At 45.9% G+C, this 6,494-nt stretch overlaps 1 pseudogene; it reads right to left on the bottom strand.

The window, feature by feature from the left end:
* Positions 1-1,238: 1,238 nt before the first annotated feature.
* Positions 1,239-1,630, bottom strand: LOC125112172 (selenoprotein K-like; annotated as a pseudogene).
* Positions 1,631-6,494: the final 4,864 nt, after the last annotated feature.

Here is a 6,494-nt window from a genome sequence, read left to right as displayed (position 1 = left end):
AAGGGGCAGGAGAGGGAGCTGTTCCCAGGACCCAGATGGTGGCCGGAGTTGGACAGGAACCAGAGCTTTCAGAGGAGGCATGGGGCTGCTAGTTCCCGTCCCAAGGAGGAAGGAGCTGGGCAGTAAATACCCCTGCTTCTCCCATCCCATCTGACGTCCTGCTGGTAGGTGCTTCCCCAGGCTCCCTTCCTCCAATGTCCAAGCGCCCCTGGAAGAAGCCAGGGAGCAGAGGAGCCTGCTGGCCTGGCCCAGAAGGATAGTCTTCAGGGAACAGAGCAGAGGAGAGAAAGGTGCAGAGAGCAAGGGGCTGGAGGGTGGGGTGGGGTGTGGGGGGTGTCCCTCCTACAATGGAGATGCTCCCCATACAAACATAGAGTATTTCTGGAGATAGTCATAAGATACGAGGTTCTTTTTTTTTCAAACTCAGTACACAGCCTTTTATTTTTCTTCAAATTTGGAGCTTTTTGTATTTTAATTATATAAAGATGAGAAGTCAGTTTTGTAACCTAAAAACATTTACTTATTCTCCCCCTCACTCTCTCCCACACCCACAGCATATGACAGTTCTCAGGCCAGGGATGGAGTCCGAGCCACAGCTGTGGCAATGCTGGATCCTTAACCGACTGCATCACAGTGAGAACTCCCACAATGTTTACTTATTAAAACTGTATTGGAGTTCCTGTCTTGGCACAGCAGAAACGAATCCAAATAGGAATCATGCGGTTGCGGATTCAATCCCTGGTCTCACTCAGTGAGTTAAGGATCTGGCGTTGCCATGAGCTGTGGTGTAGCTCACAGATGCAGCTCGGATCTGGTGTTGCTAATGGCTATGGTGTAGGCCAGCAGCTATAGCTCCGATTAAACCCCTAGCCTGGGAACCTCTACATGCCACAGGTGTGGCCCTTAAAAAACAAGACAGAAAAAACAAAACAAAAAACTGTATTAATACAGAGAAGATGAGACAAACATGTGTACTTAGAGAACTGAGAGTCGGTCATGCTAGATCCCTGCAGAGGGAAGGCATGACCTCATTCTTCCTGCGAGACACAGAGCCATCCTTGTTTACATGCACACATTCATCTAACTTGTCCAGTGTGGTCAGTGCTCCATTTCTTGATGGTTTCCTTCTGCTGTGAAGTGCTTGTCCAGTTGTCTGCTTCTTATTTATTTATTTTCGGCTGCACCTGCAGACATATGGAATTCCTGGGCCAGGGATCAAACCTTCGTCACAGCAGCGATCAGAACTGCTGCAGTGACGATGCCAGATCCTTAACCTTCTGCCGCAAAAGAAAACTCCCAGTCATTTGCTTCTTAGAGCAGACATACACCTTCCTTCTCCACCAGCCCATGGGTGGAGGATTCAGGCCACACAGATGATTAATCGGACCCATTTTACTGAGGGGGTTTCCTGGTGGCCCTCTTCCATCATCATGTCTAGAATCAGATGAGCTTCTATAGCCTGTTCTCTTTTTCACAACTTGCTGAAGCAGAGTTCTGAAAAACAAGCCACAAATACAGCTATGCCCGAGAAGAAATCCATTATAAGAGATCATCTCCGTGAGGACAGGCTCCTGCTGTTCGACACTTGTCCACTCAAGGTGTGAACCATCTGGCTTCTCCCCTGCCTCTGGAGTGACCAAAATACTAGGTTCTGATTGAAGCAAGAGACTTTTTAAAAAAATGCTCATTGGGAGTTCCCATTGCAGCTCGCCTATTAAGAACCCAACATGGTATCCATGAGGATGTGGTTCGATCTCTGGCCTAGCTCAGAGTAAACCTCTGCCACAAGTGTAAGTCGCAGATGCTGTTCCCATCTGGTGCTGCTGTGGCTGTGGCTTAGGCTTGCAGGTACAGCTCCTATTCAACCCCCAGCCCTGGGAATTTCCATATGCCACAGGTGCAGTCATAGAAAGAGAAAAAAAAAAAGGCGCATTATTTTTAGAACTCATTCATTCATTCATTCATTTACTTTTGGCTGCCCCTGTGGCATATGGAGTTCCCAGGCCCCTGACTGAATGCGAGCCAGAGTTAAGACGCCACAGCTACAGCAATGCCAGATCCTTAACCCACTGTGCTGGGCTGAGGATTGAACCCGATTACCTGCCACTGCAGAGACACTTCATTGTGCCACAACAGGAACTCCTAGAGCAGTTTTAGATTTACAGAAAAATTGAGAGGAGAGAAAGAAGCGTTCTCCCAAATGAACATCTTAAGTTTGTATGGTATATTTGCCACAATTTGAAAGCTAATATTGATGCATTATTAACAACTAAAGTCAATGGTGTATACAGATTTCCTTAGGTTTGTGGGTTTTTTGGGGGGTGGGGCGTTTGGCTGCACTTGTGGCTTGTGGAAGTTCTTAGGCAAAGCATGGAACCCAAGTCATAGCAGCAACCCAAGCCATGTCAGTGACAACACTGGATCCTTAAGCTGCTGAGCCACACAGGAACATCAGATTTTCTTAGTTTTTAACTAAGGCCCCCCCCCCCCTTTATTTTTCTATTCCAGGATACTACTACTACTACTATTTATTTATTTATTTATTTCGGTCTTCTTGCCTTTTCTAGGGCTGCTCCCTCGGCATATGGAGGTTCCCAGGCTAGGGGTCCAATTGGAGCTGTAGCCACCGGCCTACGCCTGAGCCACAGCAACGCGGGATCCGAGCCATGTCTGCAACCTACACCACAGCGTACGGCAATGCCGGATCCTTAACCCGCTTAGCAAGGCCAGGGATTGAACCCGAAACCCCATGGTTCCTAGTCGGATTCGTTAACCACTGCGCCACGACGGGAACTCCAGGATACTACTTTACATTTAATCGTCATGTTTCCTTAGCCTCTTCTTAAAACCGAGCAGGACCCTGCATGGCCCCCTGGGGGCACCAAAGCCCCTGTGTGTCCCTCATTTCCTGTTTGTAGAACATGGCTTTGGTCTCTTAGGCCTTCCCTGAGTTCCAAAGAGCTGAAGCACAGCCAGGGGATTCAAGTTCCCTTCAGTAACCGTCTTGGCTGTGACAGTTTGCCAGACTTGCTTTTGATGATCTTGACACTTTTGAGAAGTACTGACCAAGGGTTTTATATGATGCCCCTCTGTTGCAGTTTGTCTCATTTTTCTCATACCTTGACTGGTGATACGTTTGTAAAGAGAGGAAAACCACAGAAGCATAGACCATTTTCATCACATATCAAGGATACCTAGTAGCAGCACTACTTTTTTTTTTTTTTTTTAACCATGCTCACAGGATGTAAGAGTTCCCAGGTCGAGGATCAAACTCGTGCCAGAGCAGTAACCAGAGTCATAGCAGTGACAATGCCAGATCCTTAACATGCTGAGCCACCAGGGAACTCCGTAGTAGCACTACTTCCTGTGGATATTGGCATTGAGCACCTGGCTGAGGTGGTGTTGGTTAGGTTTCCCCACTGTAAGAAGTTACTCTCCCTCACCCCAGCTCCCCTTTCTGTACTATACTCTTTGGAAGAAAGTCATTATATGCAGCCTATACTTAAGGAGTAGGAAGATAGGAGTTCCCATTGTGGCTCAGCAGGTTAAGAACCTGGCACTGTCTCTGTGAGTTTGCTTAGGAACCACGAGGTTGCAGGTTAAATCCCTGACCTTGCTCAGTGGGTGAAGGATCCAACATTGCTACACGCTATGGCAGATGTGGCTCAGATCCGGTGTAGGCCTCAGTTGCAGCTAGGGATTCAGCCCCTAGCCCCAGAGCTTCCATATGCCACAGATGCAGCCTTAAATAAAAGGAAAAAATTGAACAGAATGTGACAAAAATTGTAAATCAACTATACTTTAATTTTTAAAAATTAAAAAAAAAGAAACAGTGGGAAGTTAAACTCCACCTCCTTAAGGACAGACTATCTACATAAATTACTTGGAATTCTTGTGCGAGGGAGACCTGTCTCCCTCTCTTCTCATGTTATTCATCTATTCAGTCATTTATTTATGTCAATATGGAATCATGAATATTTATTTTATACTTTGCCTTATAACCCAATACTACTTTATTTTGTTGATAAAATTATTCTGGCTTGGGAGTTCCCATCTTTCAAGTTTAAAATGATCTTTTTTTGCTTTTTAGGGCTGCACACATGGCATATGGAAGTTCCCAGGTCAGGGGTTAAATCGCAGCTGCAACTGCCAGCCTACAGCACAGCCACAGCCACAGCAACTCAGGATCTGAGTTGCCTCTGCTACCTACCACAGCTCACAGCAACGCCAGATCCTTAACCCACTGAGCTAAGCTAGGGATCGAACCTGCATCCTCATGGCTACCAGTCGGATTCATTTCCATTGTGCCACAATAGGAACTCCTCGAACTATCATTTTCTTTTTTGTTGTTTTTGTTTTTGTTTTTGTTTTTTGTTTTTGTTGTTGCTATTTCTTGGGCCGCTCCAGCGGCATATGGAGGTTCCCAGGCTAGGGGTTGAATCGGAGCTGTAGCCACCAGCCTACGCCAGAGCCACAGCAACACGGGATCCGAGCCGCATCTGCAACCTACACCACAGCTCACGGTAACGCGGGATCGTTAACCCACTGAGCTAAGCTAGGGATCGAACCTGCATCCTCATGGTTCCTAGTCGGATTCGTTAACCACTGCGCCACGACGGGAACTCCCGAACTATCATTTTCTACCTTTGTGGTGTTAGACCGTTATTTAGCTTGTCCTTGATGGAACCTCATCATTTAAAAAATAAGGTTATGCAAGAATAATTCGTAATTCATAATGTTGGTGTGAAAATTAAGCACAATGCCCGGCACAGAGTGAGCACGTGATAAGCATCAGCTCTCCTGAGTGTTGGAGGCTTGGGGAGCAATTTGAGTTAGATCTTGGTATATTTTGAGCTTCATTTCAAAAAAAGGTACATGAGTGTATGTATATGTTATTTTATGTTGCCAGGAATAACTAATTTTATCTGTCAAAAATTTCTTCCTAGCACGCTCTTTTGAGTCACGAATTTTGGCTTTTAAGTAAGCTAAAGGTTGTTAATTGGGAGAATGGCCAGAAAAACTTATCCACGGCTTTCGAATCACATGTTGAGCAAATTTGGCATCACAAGCGTCAAGCTGCCTTCTGTTTCTAATCACTTCTCTTTCTAATTTAGTTTCTCCCACCAAAAGGGATGATAATTGATTTTCATTGCAGAGTCCATGGAAGATGTCACAAGATGTAAAGGCAATTATTTTCGAGTAGATGGAACCCATATTTGCGGAACGTCGCCCTGGCTCCCTCCCAAATGCTAAGCGGTAGCAGTACTTCCCTAGCTTGAGCTGATGTGCCGCTGATCTGAAGGAACTGCACAAGTCTTGGCTGAGAGAAAGCTTTCTTTTCACCTACACCTCTGAAATTCTTCAAAAAAAAAAAAAAAAGTGGCAGCACCTTATTTATGAAAACCTTGCCGAGAGCATACAGGATCAATGGTCTGGGCCAGGAAGGCTTTGCCCCCAAGTCCTATCTCGAGATGGGCTTCTCCCAGGGAATTGTACTTTCTTTCCTGTATTCTGACTTTTCTTTTCTCTCAGCATTTACCCCTTTCCTCCCTTTAACCTTAAGAGAACAACCTCCCGGAGTTCCCGTCATGGCGCAGTGATTAACGAATCCGACTAGGAACCATGAGGTTGCGGGTTCGAACCCTGCCCTTGCTCAGTGGGTGAAGGAGCCGGCTACACCTCCGATTGGACCCCTAGCCTGGAACCTCCATATGCCACGGGAGCGGACCTAGAAAAGACAAAAAAAAAAAAAAAGAGAGAGAGAGAACAACCTCCCTCCTCTTGAGTTCCCATATTCTGCTCTGCTACTCAAGCTTATCCTTTTCTAAGCGTAGGCAAGTGGCTCTAAAAAGAAAGGAATTTGGAAATGAGTTTTTGTCAATGCTGAAGCCAATCTCTTGTAAAAGAGTCAATGTTTACAAAAAGAGGAAAATTGCAAGTATGGAAGAGAAGGATGCTGTTCACCCCTCCTCTCTGTCCATCCAGAATCAACACATCCAGGCTTCGTTCATGACGGAAGTCTCCCAGCATCAGCCCTGGACCAGACGCTGCTTCCTTGGAGATCTTACCGTATTTTTATTTCTGCCACACATCTGACATCATCTGTAGTTGTGCTGGTTCCTCTCGTTTGTGTTAACTCCCAGCCGAAAACAATTTCTTGAGGGCTGAAGCTTATCTTGGTGACTCTGGGCGTTTCCTAACCTCTGTCACAAATGTAAGGAAGTAATATTCATTCATCACATTGGTGCGATGACTAAATACAAGAGAACTTGCCGGACCAGAGTAGTTTATTCCTTTCTCATCTCTGGTTTTCTGGCTCCATCCTTGGTGCTCATGCCTGAGGGGACATACAGCAATAATGGACGTACAGCCCTGGGTTTAAGCCCCTGCTCTGCCATTCCCAAAGAAATTCAGAAAACATACTTAACCTCTCCTGCATCATTCTGCAAGTCGGGGATAATACAAGTATTTACTTCAGAGTTCCAGTCATGGCT

This window comes from Phacochoerus africanus, chromosome 11 (genome assembly GCF_016906955.1).
Source record: "Phacochoerus africanus isolate WHEZ1 chromosome 11, ROS_Pafr_v1, whole genome shotgun sequence".
NCBI classification, from domain to species: Eukaryota; Metazoa; Chordata; class Mammalia; order Artiodactyla; family Suidae; genus Phacochoerus; species Phacochoerus africanus.
This window is presented reverse-complemented; position numbering and strand designations above follow the sequence as displayed.